Here is a 22077-nt window from a genome sequence, read left to right on the forward strand (position 1 = left end):
TCATGAATATTAATGGATCCTAAAAACCCATTGGAATCCTGTCCCACCAGGCCAGGCGTTCGACAACTTGGTATAAAGTATTAGCAAACAGTACGATCAGTGATTCAACAAGCGGAATATCTTTGTAAAAAACAAAAAAATCAGATGTAGACAACATGCTTATCGCAAAATGTGTTTCTGGATTGCATGTTAATGGACCGTATTGGGACTATTAATAAATAACCTGTCAATGCTTAGTGAAATGCAGACACGACAGCTGCAGATCACTCCATTGCCTAAAACATTTCATTAAACTGCATACCTCCACCAACACATCCTGCATCAGTTAAAGATATTTTAAAACAGTGACTGAAGAATTTTGAGCCTGTTCTACTTTAAAGATGTAGGAAGCATTTGATATAGCAAAGGTTAGCCTTAAATTATTTCAGCCAGCGAGAAGAAGCAATCAAACAAACATGGATACAAATGTGCGAACTGAGAGGCTGAGTTTATGTATTGGAGGAGAGTCTTCTGAATTTCTATGGTTTCAAGACATTGAGTGAAAGAGTGTGACAGCGCATGTGCTATCTGTGTAGTGACAATAGTCCAAGATCACTCGACCAGTTCAGCCAGTTACCACAATATGGCCACACTGAACAAGCCTGGGCCGTAGTGTTTAGAGCGTGCAAAAGTGATGCGCTGTAGAAAATGCAATTACATCACTGGCGTAGGTGCGCAGGTGATTTGTGAAGAAACTGTGAGTGGTGACCATTTCCTTTGAGTCCTACGCTACATCTGACATGCCAGAGTCACAACAGGGACCTTTTCAGACCGCAACCCTCTGCTGACCAGTATAAGCTTTGAAGTTACAGGTCTAGTGTTGCCCAACTCACGTAGTCGGCAGAATCTTACTTTCCCATCTGGAAGCTTCTTGGGAGACTCTGGGTTCAGGCATCTGCGCCCTCCACTTGAACTTTTAAATCGAACCTCAGATGAAGGAAAACTGGATTCTATTACAGGCTTTGAAACTAATTGTACAATGTGAAGGTTTCAACTGTTTATTTTCTGCTTCATTGCAGACATTAAAAGGGGTGGGTGTTGGGGGTTTGAACAAATACTGTTGGTTCGGGTTTCTCATCAAGGAGTGCTTTAGAAAGTTGTGTGCAGAATTCCAAGATGGCTGCCTGCTGAGTGTAGCTCGTCTCGGGCCCCAAACAAAAATGGAATTCTGCGATTCATCCTCTTCCCTCCCCTCCTCCCCTCTCCACCCACCCTCCAATATGGCTTATATAAACCTCGGATGACTCGCGCCTTCCCCACCCCCCAGCAAGGAGGTGATCCGATCAGGAAATCGCTGCGAGAAAGTGCTGTGAACCGATAGTGAGCCAAAGATGAGGGTGTGGCACTCAGGCAGGATCAAGAGGAAGGCTCCAGAGAGGCCTCCATAGAGGACTCGGAGGAGAAGTCCTATATAAGGGGTCAGTGGCAGAAGCTTCCCCCATCTGTCCGAGTCTGCACAGGCAGATAAAGAATAAAACAGTGGAGGCAGCGCACAGTGGACCTGCGGAGGAGGTAATGCAGGGAAGGGGGAGGACACATCTGTTTCCAACCTCTGAGTAGAAGAGGAGACAGCAAATTCACATCGGGGGCTAAATATAAATAATGTTGGGACATTGCCACATCTATGGATCATCTGGAGGTGGAGTCTATTCTTCACCAGTCTGTGGATAATTTTTTGTAACTTAAACTGACTCCAAAACCAATGTTAGTTGGCAAAGGGGGAAGTTGAGGTGGATCAGAAAGCGATAGGGACAGAAGCCGTAAGGTGCAGACTCTAAAGGAACAGGTGGTCCTGGAGGGATACAAGTTTTATAGTCCCCACAAACTGCAAAGCCCACTAGGGCTAAGGTAGCAATCTTGGAGACCAGGCCTCTGTTGAAGGGGTCATGGGCTACTGAGAAAGTTCTGGAGGAATGTGTACTATTGAGCGGCAGGACACTGGTACTTCCCGCCCCCCTCTTACCCCCCTCGCTATCCCCCACCCTCCTGATTGGTGGGCATCTGCAGGACAGCACAGGAGTGCGCTGATGGACGCAGATCCAGACGACATTGCATGTCATAGGACTAAATGGAGTGGATAACCCCGTTGCCCTAGCCAACCCAGCGAAGAGTGGGCAGATGGGTGGTATACCCCTAAAGAAGCACACGTCGAATGCTAAAGGGAGAGGATGTACTAAAGGCACACCAGCACCCCCCAAGGCGAATGCACGAAGGGCAGAGGGGACAATCGCAGGGTCCTGTCAACCAGAGGCAAAAGGCACGCCCATAGAGAACCGCTCCCCAACACTATGGCCGCCACACAATGACCAAAGAACACGGAGACCGGATGGCAATTGCCAAAGCAGGAAAACTGAGAAAGCTTGGCAAGGGGCAGTAGGCAAACAAACAAGGGATCTAATGTGTATGATAAAAGCATCGCTTTTTAAAGGAGTCATGGCCCATGTAGAGCCCGGGGGACTCGCTAGGAGACTAGGGGTAAAAGCCCAATGGAAAGGAATACGAGGGGTTGAACTAGGATTTTATCATGAGTTTTAAAATACTTGCATACAATATTTGGCGTTAAACTCGCCGGGAAAAAGGGTTGTAAATTAGAATCAAACCAGACTTTCTCGCGCTTCAAGAAACCCATATATGTAGAAAAGACAAATAACGAATTAGATATATGGGCATCAACAGATTTTCCAGGCGAAAAAAGTGGGGTTCCTGATCGCATTTAGAAATTGCCCTGATCTGGTGATCCTGAATATGGTGAGGGATAAACAGGGGAGATACCCATTTGTGAAATTCTGCATTAAGAAAGAAGCATTTACGGCTTGGACAGTATATGCACCAAACTCTGGAGAGCAAAGTTTTCTGAAGGCCACAATGGAGTCATTTGAAAAGAGGGTCGTATTATATTGACTGGGGACTTTAATATGATATGGGATGCTGAAATTGATACTAGTCAAGTGGGTTCTACGCCTGGGTACACCATCACAACAGCTCAAAGACAAGTTTACACAATTAGGGCTAGTAGATATGTGGCACGCTAACAAGGAAAGGGATCCGGGATTCGCGTTTTATTCGCATGTACACAGAACCCAGTCGGAAATAGATTATATTTGGGTTCCCGCTAGACTACTGGGATAAACTCAGTAAGTCTCTCTGGGATCGATGGCACTACCGGCCATACACCCCTAGGGGCGATATTGACCATGGCACCCCATGACTGGTTTGTGGAATTGGGTTTTGCCAGAATGGATCCTTGCGGAAAATGTTTCAGTGGGAGAAATAGCGGAGCAAATTCAAGCCTACTTCACGGAAAATGTGATGGCGGTACCGGCGGGAATTTGGTGGGATGCCTTCAAAACGGTAGTGAGGTTGGGGGGGGGGATGTATTGCCCGCAAGGCCTTGAGGGAAATGATGAGTAGGCGACTTGAGAATGATTTAGAGACTCAACTCAAGAATATAATGCCAACAATGGGCAACTATCCTACGAGAGAAACAATGAAAAGAGAGTAATCCGAGGGCAGCTAGAACTGTTAAGGGTGAAAAGGTGGAAAGGACCATACTTGGAACTAAACATTATGTTAAAGGGAATAGGGTGGGCATGTTATTGGCACGTCAGTTAAGACAGAGGATGGTTCCTCAAATGATTTTGAAGATTAAGAGGACTGGGTGGGAGTTACCGACATGGAATGTATAAAGATTCTATAACTAGTTATATTACTCAGATAGGCTACAGGAAGGTCTGATGACACCATATTTTGCTGGAATATCTCTTCTGAAGTTATCGAGAATAGATGGAGCTTGAGGAGGAAGTTATCGCAGCCATAAAGAAATTACCATAGAAAGGCCCCCGGGAACAGATGGCTTTACAGCTACAGTCTATAAAAGGTATCAGCAAATTCTGTCCCCTCACATGATGTGTTTGTACAATTCCTCTGAAAAAAGTGGGCATTTGCTGAATATTGCCAAGAATTTACCTATTCCTTTACTTTTGGGCAAAGACCTTAAATTCACATCTAAAGTAAAAAGAAATGTGGGCTGCATCTGGCAGGAGGACCTTGGGGTTGAAGCCCAGGTTGGAGCCAAGATTAACTCTGTGCATTTTGTTTTTAAAGATTGCTGCGTAAAGTGCTCTCCTACATACCCACCCACTTTGACTATTGCAATAGTCAGTTGTTGGGCATCTCTGCTAAACAGCTTCAGCGACTTCAGAAGGCACAGAATGATTTTCGCCGTGAGTTACATTGGCTTTCAATTGAAGACTGTATTGGGTTTAAAACAGCCTGTATCTTCAAGTGTGTAAATGGTATTGCCCCTTCATATTTGAGGGAGCTAATCCAGTTATCACCCAGCAAGACAGCTCCGCTCCAGTGATTGTCAGCTGTTATTCCTCACTCAGTTTACAAGTCACAGGGCGATAGATTTGTTGTATTTGGCCCAAAGCTGTGGAATTCTTTGCCACTTGAACTGAGGACCATGAGCTTGCTCTTTCAGCCTCGTCGAGCACTAAAGACCTTCGGCCTCAAATAGACATTCGTCCATAGGATGATGGTTTGGTATGACTTCTCATATTTTGAGTCATCTGCACCATTATACAGTTTGTTCTGTGTGTTACAAATCCAAAAAATTAATCAAATCAAAGCATATTACTTCCTCAATGGATGAGGCGAAGTTAGTAGCATTTCCGAAACCAGGTAAAGAGCCAGCGCGGTATGGCTCATATATACCGAATAGCATTACGACTGGAGGACAGACTACGTATGTCAATAGGGCCTGATTAAGCGGGGTTCATAAAAAATCACCAGACCTTCGACAATTTAAGAAAGGTTTGTCACTGTTATTTCAGAAAGTGGAAAGGCGAGGGATCCCAGCGGCACTCCTCACACTAGACTCAGAAAAGGCATTTTATTGGGTAGAGTGGCCTTTCTCTTCCAAACAATGCAGAAAATGGGGTTTGGCAAGCACTTTCTGCAGAAGATACAGGCAAACTACCAAACCCCAAGCCTCTGGCTGTCTATTAATGGACAATTGTCAGGCCCGATTGGTTTAGAGAAGAGTACCAAACAGGAATGCCTGTTATCTCCTCTGCTTTACGCAATATATCGGGAACCTTTCCTACAGTGCCGGGTGTGAAGGGGATCCATGTCGGAGTGACGGAACACAATTATGATATGCTGTTGGTCATGTCAGACTCCCGAGAGTCTATGAAAGTGATAGCCTCGGAACTAGCTATATTTGGGGAAGTCTCTGGGTTAGAAGTTAATCTACATAAATCCAAAATTCCTAACCTTATGCTAACCGAGGATAACATAGCACAAATCTGGGATCCACACAATTCTTATGGCCAGAAGAAAATTCATACTTTTCGGCAGGGGTTAGGGGGGTGGTTCCTTTATTACAAAATCATTGGCAACGCTGTATGAGGCAAAGTACCCCCAGTTACTTGATACACTGAAAAGGGCCCTACAAAGGTGTAATCCCTTATTTATATCATGGATGGGGTGCATGGCTTCGATTTAAAAATGGTACTCTTACCACGCTTTCTTTATTTCCAGGCTTCGCCAGTGGCTATTCCCATGAGCTCTTTAAAATCTCTCAATTGCATTTTAACCACCTTCATATGGCAGAATAAAAGGACAAGGGTGGACCTTAATGGCCCTGAGGAACAGAGGGATGGCCTTCCCGGATTTGAGAATATACTATTGGGTGGCACAGCTAAGGATATTGAAACAATGGCTGGCAGGAGATGACAAACATTGGGTTGCTATGGACAGAGCAGTGCAAGGGGCTCCATTAGACGTGGACGTCTGGCTACCTAGAGCAGATCGCCACCCCTGAGTATGAAGGCATCGCAAATAGTGGCATTGATGGGCTATGTCTGGGATGAAGTGGTGAAACAATTGTATAACTATTCCGGAAAGTTGTCGCAAGGTTTCACCATTGAGCGCGCACACCGTTCCCTCACCAAACGGCCGCCCCCGGGGACCGCACCCAGGCCTATAATAGCCAAGGTGCTAAATTACAGAGACAGGAAGGCGATCCTCGCATTCTCAAGGTCGGCTGGCTGCATACAAAGGGACTCAGCCAAAGTGGCTATATATACGGACTACACATTCCAAGTCCAAATGGAGAGGGCCCAATTCATTTCCACCAAGGCACGACTAAAAAACGCAGGCCTACGCTACATGCTTCTCTACCCGGCCAGGCTAAAAGTGCTACACAACAACAAAGCGCTACTATTCGAGACACCAGCGGAAGCCAGCGAGTGGATGGACAGAGAACAGCTCCCAGACCTTGAACCCAGAGAGCGCAGGCCACGGAAGCAGCACCCCAAGTGACACAAGTCGCCCAGCTATGGGTCTGGGCTCACACGAAAACCGGGACGCACCGCAGAAACATTGATCCACATAGGAGTTGCACGGGAGTCGAACAGCTCCTCACAAAATGACAATCGTAGAGCTCCTGCTTAAAGCCCCCTGAAGAAGTTTGGGTGCATTAAACCCACCCTTAGGGCACCTGGAGACCTTGGGTCAAATGGAGCGGAAACGGGATAGTCAGAACGGGGGGAACCTCGCTAGACTTGTTATGTTACAGGGGAGTTCAAAGTTTTTGGGAAGGGGAACCCGGACCAGGGGACCCCAGTCGGTAACTAGTGTGTATTCAGACCCAGGACCACCCAGAGCGCCCAGAGTCGCTGGAACACTTTACAGACATACCCCAGGCGCAAGCCTGGAACACCAGATCACCAATTTCCCATGGCTGACAAAATTAGAATCGTGACATGGAATGTCAGAGGGATGAACAGCTATGTCAAACAGCGTAAAATTCATTCATTCATTCTTGAAACGTCGCAAGGTCGGGATCGCCTTCCTGCAGGAAACACACCTGAACGCCCCAAAGTTAACGGCGCTGGCCCGGATCTGGAGAGGAATTACGATAGGCACCACGTTTTCTACATATGCTAGGGGAGTCCTCATATGGATAGCCCCCACCATCCCTATAAACTTGATCCACAAGAAAATCGACGACGAGGGAAGAATGGCCTTGATACATGGCACCATTGAAGGGAAGGAGGTCTGCCTGATCAACTCCAACCACGATGCGACAGTTTTCTTCCGCTCCTTATATACTAGGCTCGGCCCATACAGAGAATGTATCACAATATGGGGGGGGAGACCACAATTGCACCCTGAACCCCCGCGTGGACAGGTCTGATAGTAAGCACTCCCATCCTTCCCCCGCCGGCCAAAATCCTGAAAGAACTGACACAACAGTTTGCATTGATAGACCTTCGGCGAGAGCAACACCCCGAAGCTAGAGAATATTCATTTTACTTGCACCCACACGCAGTGCATACCAGAATAGACTACTTATTTGTGAGCGCAGAACACCAAGCCTCATTTGAAGACACACAATATCAGGCCAGAGTGCTGTCCGTTCATTCCCCACTCACAGCCACCTGGACGGTGCTAGCGCCCCGACCTCCAGCACCCACGTGGAGGCTCAGGAGTGAGGCTCTGCTGGATGGAGCCTTCAGCGAACAGATCCGCAGCAGCACGTTAGACTACTGGCAAATTAATGAGAACAGTGTCCAACACATCCGCACGGCATGGGAGGCGTACAAGGTAGTGATGAGGGTGGAGATGATAGCTGCCTCAGGGGTGCACAGAAATCCATATCGACCCTGCCAGTTCGGGACGAAGGCGAGTTGAGAGAACTTGAAGCCGCGTCCTCATCAATCCCTGCACACACATAAAAAAGATTTCGGACCTCAAGCAAGCCTGTCTAGTTCACTGGGAAAAACTTGGGAGGCTTAGCTACGCAAAAGACATGGGGAGGAAGCACGCCATGGGCGACAGACCGGGGAAGCTACTAGTGTGGCTATATAAACAGGAAGCTCCTAGGAGGCCCATCTGCCACATCCATAGACCTGACGGAACATCAGCGCACACGCAGACTGAGATAAACTCGGTATTTACGAAGTACTACCAAGCACTCTACACCAAGCCCCCATCACTCATCGACACTGATATCAAGGACGTTCTAGACATTATCAGACTGCCCGCACTAGAGGGGCAGCTAGCTGAGACCCTGGAAGACCCCATCACCCCCGAAGAGGTTGTGGCCACCATCAGGTCACTCCCATCTGGGAAGACACCGGGCTCCGATAAAACTCCCTGGGGAGTTTTATAAAACCTATGAAGACGCACTAGCCCCCTTGTTTCCAAGATTCTGACGGCACTGTTGGCTAGGAGGTTGAGAAAAGTGATCCCACTGCTGATCCATCAGGACCAGACGGGATACGTGCCCGGGTGATCATCACAGAGAACTTGCGCAAACTACACTATTCATAGCACAAAGGGCTGGTCAAGCAAATGCGCAGTGGCGTCCCTAGACTCTACTAAGGTGTTTGATTCCGTCCGGTGGGACTGGCTTCACGCCACTATGACCAAAATGGGAATAGGGCCGGCCTTCCAAAGATGGGTTAAGCTAATTTACACAGACCCCACAGCCAGAGTGCGCACTAATACTACCTACTCTGAGAAATGGCACCTCTACCGAGGCACGCGGCAAGGATGCCCCCTAACCTCCATGCTATACATCATAGCCGCTGTGCCTATTGCTGCATACCTAAGACAGGAATACAGGGACCGGGGCATTGAGATAGACTGGGTAACCCACTTAGTCTCAATGTACGATGACGATATGCTCCTTTATTTAAGTAACACCGAACACTTACTACCATACATACTCGAAACCTTAGAGGGGTTCCACAGTGACTGGGGTCCAAATCAATTATGACAAATCCTGCCTCTTCCCCTTGGCGGCCCTGAGCGAGGTAAAGGTGGCGAGCCTCCCTAAACTGGCATTCAAATGGGAGACCTCCTCCTTCAAATATCTAGGTGTCTGTATCCATCGAGACCCCAAGACCGAACACGCCCTGGACACGGCGAAAGCCAAAGACAGCCTAGAAAAAGCAATGAACTTCTGGAGCAAGCTACCGCTCTCAGTGGCTGGTAGAGCGGGACTACTCAAAATGGTGGCACTACCCCGTCTCCTACATTACTTCACAAACGTCCCATACTACATCCCTCAGCAATTCTTCAGAGAACTAAATAAGCTCTGTAGGAGTTTCCTATGGCAGGGGGGACGGCACAGAGTGGCACTGGAGGTAATGCAGAGGCCTACGACAAAGGAGGATTGAAAAGCCCTAACTTTGAACTATACTACCTAGCAGGCCAATTGAAGCATGTGATCCAATGGATGGCCGACGACACAACGGAGACTCGACTTCTGCAGCCGGCGGTCTCCCGCGGGCGCCTTAGAGACCTTTTCTGGACTACACATAAAACAAAACAGAACCATCCATATCTAATCAACCTTGGGATCCAGATATGGAAACGAGCCTGCAAAGCCATGAATGCAAAAGACCCCTATTCACCTCAGATCCCGATAGCGGCCACAATGACCACCAGAACCGACGATAATCAGGAATACATGGGAGCCCTTTGGAATTGCCTCCCTGGGCGACCTGGCGAGCGAACAGGGCATCCTAACATTCAAGGAGCTGCACGAAAACACGGGACTACCTGCAGGTCAGTTCCTGTTGCATGGAGCCGTGGTAAATGCCCTCAAAACTCGATGGCCTGAGATCGACTACTTTGAAGCTGGGACAGAGGTCGTGGAAAACATGCTGAATGCGGCCGAGGGGGGACATGAAACCTCGAGGATCTACGAGTCGCTGCTTGACGGCGCAACCAAGCAAGACCTTAAGTGTAAAGTAAAATGGGAGCAGGAACTAGGCCTACAGTTCGAGGACAATGAATGGCAAGTCATAACGCACCACCATAAGGTGTCCAGAAATGCTCGATTGCAACTTATTCAATTCTACATCATTAATAGAGCCTACCTCACCCCGGAAGTCATCTCCAAATTTAAGGGTGCAGGAGTCACAGAATGCCCCAAATGCAGAGAACCCTGCGCAGGCATGACCCATATGTTCTGGGGTTGCCCGGCACTACAAACTTTCTGGAAGCAAATAGAGACAAAGGTGATGGAAGCGGACATAACCTTGGATGTACAGTCACCAAAGGCGTGCATACTGGGCAAATACAAGATAAACAAGAAAAACAAACCACTCAACAAGATGAAAGATCTGATGTACATCCTGGCCAAAAGACGCATTTCTATGGGGTGGAAGAGCCCTAGAATTCCAAGCATAACACAGTGGTGGGAGGACCTCTGAAAATGGCCGGCTGCAGAAACAGGGGCCTGGGAGAATGCCCAGCGGGAGCAGAAGCAGGACATTAGCGGACACCTGCAACAATGGGTGTCGCTGACGGTGACACTACTATTTCATCCTGTAGAGGGAACCTCCTCCGATGAAGACGCAAGCAGTTCATAAGGATTCACCAGTGAAGACGAACTATAGGGAGCGAGGGTTGGTCCTGGGGTAATGGGTGGGAAGGGGCGGGGGGTTTGTGTTAAAGTGGTATAAGGTGTTGCGGAGCCAAATGTTGTTGGTTCATGTTATGGTGTAAAAAACGATAAAAATAAATTTAAAAAAAAATACACAGGGGCTTGGTGTGGAATCCCTAGAGATAGGGTAATATGTAGACTTTGTAAAATGAAGATGGAATGTGCTAGACATATATACTGACGCAGTGCATCCAGCTCTCTGAGCAACTTTACAAAGGATACAATTTGCTTCTACAAGAAATGCAGAATATCCAAGGAGATCAAGTCTGGAGTTTAATGATGGGAACCAGTTTATTGGTAGTGTCCAATGCAGCTTTTGACATAGAGAAGGGCACGAAGCAAGAGGGAGAATGTCTCTTAACTGGTTAAACTATGTGCTACCCAATTGATCACTTGTATTTTAAGGAAAATTGTATTTACCTGTATAAGGTTATAACTTGAGAATATGGCATTGTAATAGCGGTTTTCGATTTTAATGCTTTTTTTCTTCCCCTTTTTTTAAACCTGAATGGTGATTTTTATTAAGGATAACGCGATTATTGTAAGGAGACAACACTATTGGATTTCAATTAACAGAATCCTGCTTAAAACCGCTTCATTGACATTTAAATGCCTCAATGCGGCACCTCTACATCTGAGAGAATAGTCAGGAAAACTTCCACTCGCTCTTCTTGCCAACTCCTGCCTTGACATACCTAGAGTTAACCTAACAAATTCTGGAGGTAGATGTTTGTTAGTTAAGGCTGCACAGACTTGGAACACACTCCCTTGTGCACTGAGAGTGGAACAAACCTACTTCAGTTTCAGACGTGATATTGTGAACTGGCTGAGAACTAATGATATTTAACGTTACTGCTTTCCAATACTGTATATAGTAATATGTAATAGATCTACTACCCGAGTTATATGTAATATATCTACCATCTGATGATAACCTTACTGATTGCATTTGTACACACCATTTCTGTATGTATCATGTACTATGCTACTGTTACCTGACTTGTGAATGAATACCTACCCTTGCACCTGTACTCTGTAATTTAAGCTTAAAGCTATCTTGTTCCTCTTGCCCAGTTTACCTTTGAGTTCAGTGCACCATACAAATAAACAAAAACAATGTACCTTTTATTTGCTGAAAGTGCTTAAGGTTGTATTGTAAAACCAAATCCACAATAAAAAATGAACAAAATACAAACATTGCTTTTTGGTAACTTAAATGTCAGTCACTGGTTCTTGTTTATGCTGGCGCTGTCCTTTGGCACTGCAGCCCACAGAATTTCCTTAATTCGGCTCCTGTTGACAACCAGCGCTACCTGACCAGCCAATGAAGTTTGCTGATGCTTCTTGACTGACGGACGAGGATAAAAAGGAAAGTGTCCTACCGCGTTATTTGCACACAAGAACCTACTGGCGGGGCCACTTTTCTGGCACCCTGCCAGCCTCTTAATAGAATCTATACGTGATCTGTTTAAATTTGGAAAACTCTATTCACAGTACAAATACGTTTGTAGCATTTATTATAATGCGCCTATATAGCCAAATGTTTCAAGGCAATCAAGACAAAGGGAGAATGGTGGACGGGGACATGGGTGGGAGGGAGGGAGGGAGGGGGGGGGGACCAGAACCGTTCCTAATAGGCCTTGAGACATTCGGATCGTTTAAGTGCTGTAACAAGAAGGCAGCAAGATGCGGGGAACAAGAGTGAGGAGAACAAAACAAAAACATTCCTACTAGGCAATGAGACATTTGGAACGTGTAAGTGCTGAACAAGAAAGCCGGGGCGAGCTGGGGTGGAGGGGTGGAGGTACAAGTAGAAAAAATGCAGCATTGGAATGCCACGCCTCATGGTGCAGGGTACTAAAAATTATGCAGGTGCAAGTAGGTAAAAAGCACTATAGAAGCCAGACAAGCAAATATGACAAAGTAGGTTTGAGTGAATGCAGACTGGAAAAGCCTCACCTCGTGGTATGAGGCTACATCAGGCATGCACGCTGCAAGTGAGACAAGTAGGTGAGGGTTCTAATAAGATAAAATACAGGGAAGCATAGGGCTGAGTGAAAAGTCAAGATTCAAAGTTACAAGCAGGTAAAAAGCGAGGAAGCACAAGGCTGAGTAGAGGTCACAGTCCATGATTGCTGGTAGGTCATTGTACAGCTCATGTGAACAGAGGCAGTCAATGCTGTGACGACTGGCTGAGAAATGGGGCCCGGATTCGGCAAGGCAGAGTTGAGGGAGCAACAATGGCAGTGCAGAGCAATGCAGTGAGGTAGGAGAGAGCAATTTAAGACAGCCGCATCTCAGGAAGAGGGCGGCCATGGCCCAGCAAGCAGATGGAAGGGCAGCTCATTGGAAAAGTGTGGTGAGGCAATGTTGAATAGGGTGGTCCACGTGGAGCTGGTGCAGTGCTGGGAACATCCTGTGGGACGTGCAGGGAGCGCAGAAAGAATCCTGTGGCTGCAGGTAAGTGGGTACAGGGCCAGGGTGCAGATGCAACTTATAGGTGGTAGGGGGACCTCAAGAGGAGGAATGCAGCAAAGGCAGAAAGCATGAAGGCTCCCAGCGCATGTAAAAGTTAAGCATGGGATGCCAGGGCCAGAATGAGGAAGATGCAAGGAGGCGAGGTAGGTCAGGGGGTATATTCAGCCCCTGCAAGGATTGCACATAGCAAATGGCATTAGTGGATGGCCATTGGGGGCAAATGGGTGTCTGGGGGTAAACGATGGACAAGACTGAGTAGACGAGCGAGGAGCAAGTGCACCTCTTACCTTGATGAGATGAAATTCAGATGCATGTAGTAAGGGGCCCGTATCGGCACAGACTGGCGAGTAGCCTTCCCTGGGATAATCAGCTGGCTTCACCTGCCAGCTGTGGAGAGGCCTGGCAAAGAAGAATTCTGCCCAATCGGAGTGCAAGGTTGGAGGCACTCCTCCCAGCACATGACCAGTGCGGGATGTTGAATGATGGCAGCGGCCATCTTAAAAAGGCATCAGGCTTTGGTCTTCTGGAGCTTTACTTTCCAGTACTTGTATAGTACACCAAATGACACAGAGGCTTACAGGCGCAGGCAACACAACATGAAATAATACGTTGGGGCTTCCAGAGGCAGAAAAATAAACTGCACTGTGCTAGGCGAGAACACTCCTGTTTGGGAGAATTCTCATTTCTGTGCTAATTCCCTTCAACCTTCGAGACCCCTAGCTCTTTTTCTGGACTTTGGGACTTTTTAATTTTAACCCTGGAGCGAGTGAGCCCTTTTTCTCACACTCGTGTTTTGATCTGATTTGGATTATGTTTCTTTGTTTTTGGAGTCTGACAAACTCCATAGGCATCTACTTTCTGTATGGTGACATACAGCACCTTCAGTGCAGTGTCACAGAAAAATCCTTAGATTTCGCCTAAGGTTTAAATACCTTTTCTTGTGAGAACTATTGTTCCCAAGAATACTAAAGTGAAATAGACTTTACTTGCCTTTTCTCTTTGTAGGTCCAGCACACACCATCTTATGTGGCATGCTGGGGGGCGTGGGGGTTACTTAGTAGCACCTTTTTCTACTTAGTCATGTAAAAAAATGTTACCCTCACTACTTTAAATGGCTGGTGGCAGTGGTTTAATTTCCCTACCATTGTGCTTTTCTACCACAGGCTGAATCCTCAGCTGCAGTATAGCACCCATGGTTGACCATGTTGTCAAAATGGTTGGTCTTCTTTTTTCGCCATTTTGTGTTCTTGAGGTCTTTGTTGGGTTTTACTCTGCATGCCAAGCCAGGTTTGAGCCCTTTGGAGCCAGAGGCGGGTTTCAGTACTGAAGCCCGCCAAAGGCAAAACGAACAGTGTGTCTGGCAGGGCAGGAAGTAAGGGATTTTCCCGAATCTCCCCTGTCCTTTGTGTTTAGGAATGCCTGAATGCACTCAATCCTGATTGGATGGCTGACTGTCCTTGCAGGACAACCACCCTGCTGTTTGAGTGACAGCTAGGCAGTGCATGAATGGGAGAAACCTGCTTAAAAGGAAAGCGTTTTGGGACTTTAGGCTAAATCGACCACTGGGAAGAACAACCCGACGAAGAAACCGTGAACGAAGCTTGCTTGCATCCTCCTGGACCGTTTAACTGCCCAGTGAAGCCCTGCTGCTGTGCTGAAACTCCTTTTTATGATCGAGAGAAACTCTGGAAGGGACGACTTATTAAATTGGGGTAGTGGGACTAACTAACCCAGAGACGTACACCACTGGACCACCATCCCAAACTGGCTATACTTCTTTGCTGTTGCAGGAACCGAGTGCCTGGGGTCAAGAAATCCGTAGTAGAGTGCTAAGTCTGTGATCCAGCCAGAAGCTCCAGGAGTCTGAGATCCGCGGTGGTGCTGTTTACAGAGCTCTGAAACTGCGAAGTGCTGCTCATCCGAAAAGAGCCTGTAGCTGCTGCCGACCTCTGAATTGCTGCCACAGGAGTCCCCAGACGTCCACCCTCTTGGCCCCACAACTGAGGCCCAGAACGTCAGGATCTGCATCGATGCAACCAGACAGAAGCCAGCTGGACCACTCTTCTAACCAAAGGTACGATTCTGACTTGGGATACTTACCTTAGTGTCTGTAGCTTGCTCTTCTCAGTTGGGACTTGCAGTAGTTGCTTTGCTAGAGTTGATTTCAGCTCTACCCCTCACACGTGTAACCGCTTTGACTTAACAGTCAGTCTTGCACAAAGTTAGAGAGTTTGAAGAGAAATCACTATCCCAGAAGTGCCACATCTCCATAGACTATGGCTGTCCTGGCTCCCTGCAGACTATTCTAATCCATTTGACCTTGGTATGTACTGTCCCTCATAGGTGATGCATTGGTTTTGAACTAATATTGCTGGGAAAGGTTTTTTACTAGACTTCATTGGAAGATTTAAAGTGCTCACATGCTTTGAGAATCTGTTTAACCCTTTTCCTTCCCTTAACCTTTCCTTTCTGCAAACCTCAATCTACAAAGTGTACTAGTGATATATAAAAGCAAATGTCCTAGTAAGTGAAGTCACCTCGGGGTGTAGGAGGTGTGTAAGAAGCATCTCTAAAGAGTATCTACTAGCTTTGTGTTGATTCTGTGGAAGTATTTAAATTAGATTTGAGTGTTGCATACATTGCCCTTTTTAAAGAAGGCTTATTTAAAAATGACAAATATTTTAACGAAAAACCTGGAGTGTAAGTGTTACTTGGCTACTTGTATTTTTGGATTTCATTGCTAGAGCTCTACAGCTTACATTTATCCCTCTTGAGAGAAGTATGGCTGCTCAGTCACACTACCAATTTGTGTAGTACAGGCCTATACCAATAGGTGGGTTACCTAATACCAAGAGGACAAGGGTTGTGTAGTCTCCCACAGGGTTACATCAATTATTGCCTAACAACTCCCATCGGCTCCATCGAAACAACAAAGTCTTCGTTTCTTCCGAAAATTGCAGTAAAGCTAATTGCATTAAGATCGGGTGGAATGGCCTTACAAACTCTCGGGGCTGCAAGTACGAAAGCACACTTCCGCACCTGTGTGAGCTTACATGCAGGTATCTTAAGCTGTTTTAAGTTGTTGGATCTGCGGGTCCTGGTACAATCATTATTGACCAACACTTTGCTTAGCTCTATGGGACTAACGCCAGTCAGGCATTTGTGTGTGATCGGGAGTAGATGAAATGTAATTCTGGCCTCCATTTGAAGCCAGTGCAGACTTGGTCTGGCTTCAGACACATGGTCCCTCTTCCTAAGGTCCATTGTCACTCTACAGTGCTATTTTGTAAGGTTTGCAGTCTGGTGCGATCTGTCTTCGCGATGCCCACAAGCAGACTACTGCAATAGTCAATTCTTGACCCTATAATCGCTCTGGCTAGTGTTTCACAACTGATTTGGGAGATCAACGGGCAAATCTGTGCTAGCAATTTGATGTGGCAGGCAGTCGAGGAGACAAAGCTGCCTACAAGGGGCCCGCATATTCAAGTTCTTGTCCAAATAGACTACCAATGTCTTTACTTTATCTTTAATTTTTAGATAACATCCTGCTTTATAAAGCTGTAATATTCCTTGCCCATCTTCTTTAGTTTGGCTTCTGTGCCTACCGTTAATTCTGTTTTCCCTTTATTTAGAGCGAAGCCATTACTTAGCATCCAAGTTTCAATAAGCTTATATATTCTATTAAAGGACTCTTTTATCCTCTGGGTGATTGCCAGTCAGTGAGATTTTATTTCATTTAATTCATGTATTGAATTTGTATTATGCGCCCAAACCCTCGGGGATCACGGCGTGGGTTACAAGATTACTTAAATGCTTAGTTGATGCATGTTGACATATTTGAGGCATACAATGTTGATTATTTGGAGGCGGTTTGGAGGGGTGCAACAAGTGAATTTGACAAGAGGGGGAGTTAGAACATAGACACAGTAATTTAGGTTCTGTAATACATATTTACAATCTTTCATTCAGTATTTACATTAACATACATGATTGTGTTCTGGAGATTATGGGGTATTTAAATGTGGGTATTTAGTATTTGTTAAAGAGCCGGGTTTTGAGGATTTGGGGAAGGATGGTTCATTGCATATAGTAGATGGAAGTGGGTTCCATATTCTAGGGGCTGCTACTGGGAAGCTAGAATTGCCTGTTCCTTTTTTGAAGCAGGGGATGCAGAGATGTGTGTTTGTGTTAGATCTGAGTGTTTTTGGGGTTGCTTTGCGGACTAGGCACTGGTTGAGGTAGCTTGGTGCCATGCCCGATAAGCATTTGTGGGCTATGGTGAGGGTTTTATGGAGTATCCTAGCTTGTATGGCTAGCCAATGGGCCTCTCTCCTATGTTGGGAGATGTGGTCCCTCTTTTTATGCCTAATGCTGCTCTAAGCGCTTTGTTCTGAATTAGTTGCATTTTGTTTAACAAAAGGTTTTTGGAGGTTTCTAATAGTAATATGTTGCAGTAGTCCATTTTAGCCAGGACGAGGGCTCTGGCAAGCGTGATGCAGTTTTGGTGTGTGAGGAAGGGTCTACTGAGGGCTAGGAGTTTAGCTGTGTGTTTTGTGGGTGAAGAGAGTGCATTAATGTGTTTGCACCTGGTGAGGCTAGAATCTAAATGAACCCCTAAGGTTTGACTTGGTTGTAAATATTGATAGGTGTGCCGTCAATGACTATGGCTGTGTATTGTGGGTGTAGCTTACTTAGTCGGTCAGGGGAGCCTACTAGGAGAATCTGTCTTTTCTCCATTGAGGCAGAGGCTATTTGTCACCATCCATTTCTGGATGGAGTAATTTTAGTTAATGGTGATGGTATCTTGTTCGAGATTACCCGAGCTGGACATGAGTATTTGTGTCTCATCCACGAAATGTGTGTATATTACTCCCATAGCATCCAGTGCTGCAAAGAGTAATTTTGTGTATGCGTTATAAAGCATCAGTGAAAGGCAGGATTCTTGAGGAACTCCCAGAGGGACTGTGATAGGGTCTGCTGCCACATCACCTATTGCTACACTCGAGGTACGGTCTGCGAGGAATGATTTGATCCACGCGGTGGCCGCCATGGAGAAATTGAATTTGTTAGCAAGCATAGTAAGACATAGTTTATTGTGGTCTACTAAATCGAAGGCTGCGGACAGATAAAGTAGTAATAGGGTACATCATTTTCCTGAATCCCTGATGGCTTCCATCTGGTTTTTTAGGTCCAGTAAGTCTATGTACTTTCGGGCGGAAGCCTGATTGTCTTTCTCCTAGTAGTTGATTGTTTTCAAGGTGGGATTTAACTTGTGTATATGCAATTCTATCTATTATTTTGAGGAGGAATGGGCCTATAGTTGGTGGGCGTGGTTGGATGTTAGGAGGTTTTTTTTAGGAGTGGGGTGACCAAGCTTCTTTGATATTAGCTGGGATGGTGCTCGTCTTGAATGAAGCATTGACAAAATTTGTGATCTTGGGTGCTAGTATAGGAGTGCTGTCTTTGACTAATTTGACGGGGAAACAGCCTCCTTTGCAGTTGGAAGGTTTGAGTGAGGGTATGGTTTTAAGTACCAGTTCAGTGTTCACTGGAGTGAAGTGAAATTCATGTGGTTTGGGTGCGGCGTGTGCCGGCACTGGTGTCATTCGCTCATTGGTGGGTGATAAGTGTTCAGATGGATTTCTGAACTCGGACCTGGAGGGGCAGAGGTTCAGAAGGCCAGGCTAGTTTCTTGGAGCAGGGTAACCTCTGGACAAGCCAGACCAATCAGGGTAGTGATGGCGACGGTCAAGACTAAGTCTCAAGAGGGGTGAGGGTGACTGAAAGCCCGCAATGAGCACACAAAGCAAGGACACTTACAAATTACTCCAGACAGGTGTTATATTAAAACATTTATTACAAGGCCTTTGTAACATCGACCATAGCAAAGAATCACAATAATACTAAAGTAAACAAACACATCACAATCGATACAATATATATACAAAACCGAGGGGTCTAAGGAGTTAGGAGCACGTAATATGTAGACCACCTAGATGGGGAGGAAAACAGGCAATGCAAGTAATCAATAGACCCAGTTTGACATCTGAAGTACACCTAACTAGGAGGAAGTCCGAGCCCTACAAAGAGAGGAGCCTTATGCTCAAAAGTACCTGCACGCGATGGTGCCAATGGACAAAAGAGGGCCTCTTTGAGGATATCGGGCAGTTCAGGAAGGTGAATGAAGCGATGCAGAACAAGTCCCCACTACTCAAGCAAGGCCTCCACTTGTGGGCAGAGGCAGGGTGAGAGTGCGGGATAGAGTCGTGGTTTTGTAACAGCGGTAGAAAAGAAACGGGTTCCTGCGCGAGGGTCCACCAGTTGGGGTATGGACTACTCACCGGTCCCCGACGCAGGCAGACTCAGACTTCTCCAGTTCACGTTGCTGGCAGGTGCAGCTGCGATGATCAGGACGTCTCGACACCGTGTAGATTCTGCGTAGCAGGATGCATGGTAGAGGGTGTCCTAAATGCAGCGGAAGTGCACAGGTTACCACAGCAGGGCAACACGGCAACCGTGTTTACTCTGGTCCGGGCGCACTCGTCTCACTTCAGACATGGGAATGCCAAGTGTATGAAATTCGGTGTGAGGATGCCATGGACGCTGAGCAAGCAGTAAACCAAGTTGCGAGGGCTTCCCCGAAACGGCGGCGGTGACAGAGCAAAGCGTCCTGCGTAAGCTAGTCGGCCCACTGGTTGGCCCAGGGACACTTCCAAAGAGGCTTACTTGCAGGGTTTGATGAAGGTGCCAGGAATAGTTCATCCCACTATTCCAATGGGTCGAAGCGCCTTCGCAGACCTTCAAGGACGATCTGATGCAGAGGGGTCTCGCAGGACGACAGCAGTTCAGGGTGCCAAACCTTCAGCGGGGTCACCAGCGGTGCCTCGACTCAGCTTCCTGTTGCAGGATACTTGGCTCCTTATCCCTTGTTCAGTGTGAACTCAGGAGATCAACATGGTAGTGGTGTTTTCAGCCTCCTCTTATCCAAAGTTCCCTTCGTGCCAAAACGGAGAGGACCCAATGGGAGATCTGCTCGCAAACATTCACACCATACGTGGACCTATCACGAACCACGGTGGTCCCAGGCATTCAGAACACTCCAGACTCTCTGGCACCCAGGATGTGTATTGGGACCAGACATCCCAGCCCACATCATGGAGGGGGCCACAAGGCATGCAGAAGCCAGCAAAAGCGTTGTTTCGCGGGAAAGTGCATGACCAAATAAGGACTACCCGGGTCGACTCGACCTGGGGGAAGGTGAAGGGGCAAGACGGTCAGCGGACAGGACAAAGAACCTCGTGGCATGGCCATTTTGGAGGCAGGCAACTCATTTGTGCCAAACGCGGTAAGCGCGGATAACATGGCGAAAAAAGGTTCAAAACACAAGAGAAACGATAGCTGCCACCAGTCCCGTCTGTGACAAACTTGCACAGTTCATAATAAGTCCAGCGAGTGTTTCTAGGGCCTTTGAAATGACTAGAGACCCAAGAGCGCGGTAATTTAAGTTACGGTGCACTCTTGTTTCATGTTGCACAAAAGCTGCAACATGAGGAAAGGACTAAGGGAAACAAAGTCTCCCAGTACTGACTGTCTTAAGGGCATGTCAGTTTCCCCATAAGAATTGAGCGAAAGCCCAGAGGAGTGCGGCGGAAGGCTGCGCTTCTCTGGCATAGTCTAGATCGGGGTGTAAAACAGCAAAATGTTTGGGGGTTGCCACATGGAGGGAAAATGACCTACAATTATGAAATCTTTCCTAACAAGAAGTTTCCTATGCTATTATATTTTAGTTTGGAGTGTGTATCGTGGAGGCCAGGGCATCTTGGATGGTGGTGCACCAGTCCTTACTCACTTTCTCTATGCATGGAGGGAGGATGGGAGTTTATAATTCTCTGATGGAGAATAACTCTTTACTGTTAGATGCGGCGTTGGTGATGCATAAGTGACACGCTGCATGTCATCCGTGTAGTTTGTGAAACAATTTTTTTTTTTCTTCCAGGAGATCAAAGAAATATTATGAAGGGCGGGGGGATAAACATGCCCTCTGTGGTATCTCATAATCAAGGACCAATGGCTCTGCCTCTGCTTCTTTGATACACACTCTAGGCCAGCGGTTATTCAAGAAGAACTGATCCACAGGGTGGCGTTGTCGGAGAATCCCGCCACATCCTTTAGCCTGGTGATCAACCTATGTGGTCCACCAGGTCAAAGGCCACTATAAGTCGAAGAGCATGAGTATAGCAATTGTGCCCTCTATCCATAATTTGAAGCGGTCTGGACTTTAGAGCAGGACTTGTTTCTGTTACATGCCCTTGCCTGAATGCCGACTGCCATTATTAAGGATCCCATGGTCCTTCAGGTGCATTGAGACCTGCTCATAGTCCACACGATCTAAGCTCTTCTGCAGAAACAGTGTTTGTTTGCTATTGGTCGGTAATTGGTTAGTACTGTTGGACATGAGCCTGGCTTTTTTAACAGTGGGGTTGATCGATGCTTTTTTAAAGTTTGTTCAAGCATAATTCTCCCTAAATTAGGCATTGAAAAAACCTATGAAACACCAATTTGTGTGGCAGAGGATGCCTTAAACATAGGACACGCATGCCCTTTGACACTGTTTTTTTCAACAATTACAGCAAGTTCAGTTTCTGACAAGTTTGTAGTTGAATTGATTAGACACTCTTGGGTATACAAACATCTGCACCAAAGTACATACTAATTTTAATGGTATGTTTGCCCTTCAGTTTCCCTAACATAGCTTCCTGAATGGAAATATACCAGACTGCATCTTTCATGATGGTATCCGTTTTATCGGGCCATGGGTGTTCTAATTCTTTCAAGATCTTAAATAGTTATATAGATTGCTTGCGCTTTCACTCCTGGCACTGAACAATATTTTTTTTCGCAGGATTCACTGCTGTTTTTATGCTTTGGCAGCCTCCATATTTTGATTAAGCTTGGTGGCTCTTCAAGTGTAAAAACTCTTGGTTTTTAATGATTTGAGTTTTTGTAGATCAAGCGAGAATCATGAATTGCTCATTCTTTCCACAGCCCATTTCTTCTTCAGAGGGGCTAAGATTATTCTTCTTCAATAGTGT

At 46.5% G+C, this 22077-nt stretch overlaps 1 protein-coding gene across 1 annotated transcript in view; it reads left to right on the top strand.

Moving 5' to 3' along the window:
• DEPDC7 (DEP domain containing 7) overlaps positions 1 to 22077 on the top strand; it is a 594836-nt gene that overhangs the window by 415306 nt on the left and 157453 nt on the right. The window lies entirely within an intron of this gene.

The sequence above is a fragment of the Ambystoma mexicanum genome, chromosome 11, assembly GCF_040938575.1.
Source record: "Ambystoma mexicanum isolate Mex_15411 chromosome 11, UKY_AmexF1_1, whole genome shotgun sequence".
In the NCBI taxonomy this organism is placed as follows: Eukaryota; Metazoa; Chordata; class Amphibia; order Caudata; family Ambystomatidae; genus Ambystoma; species Ambystoma mexicanum.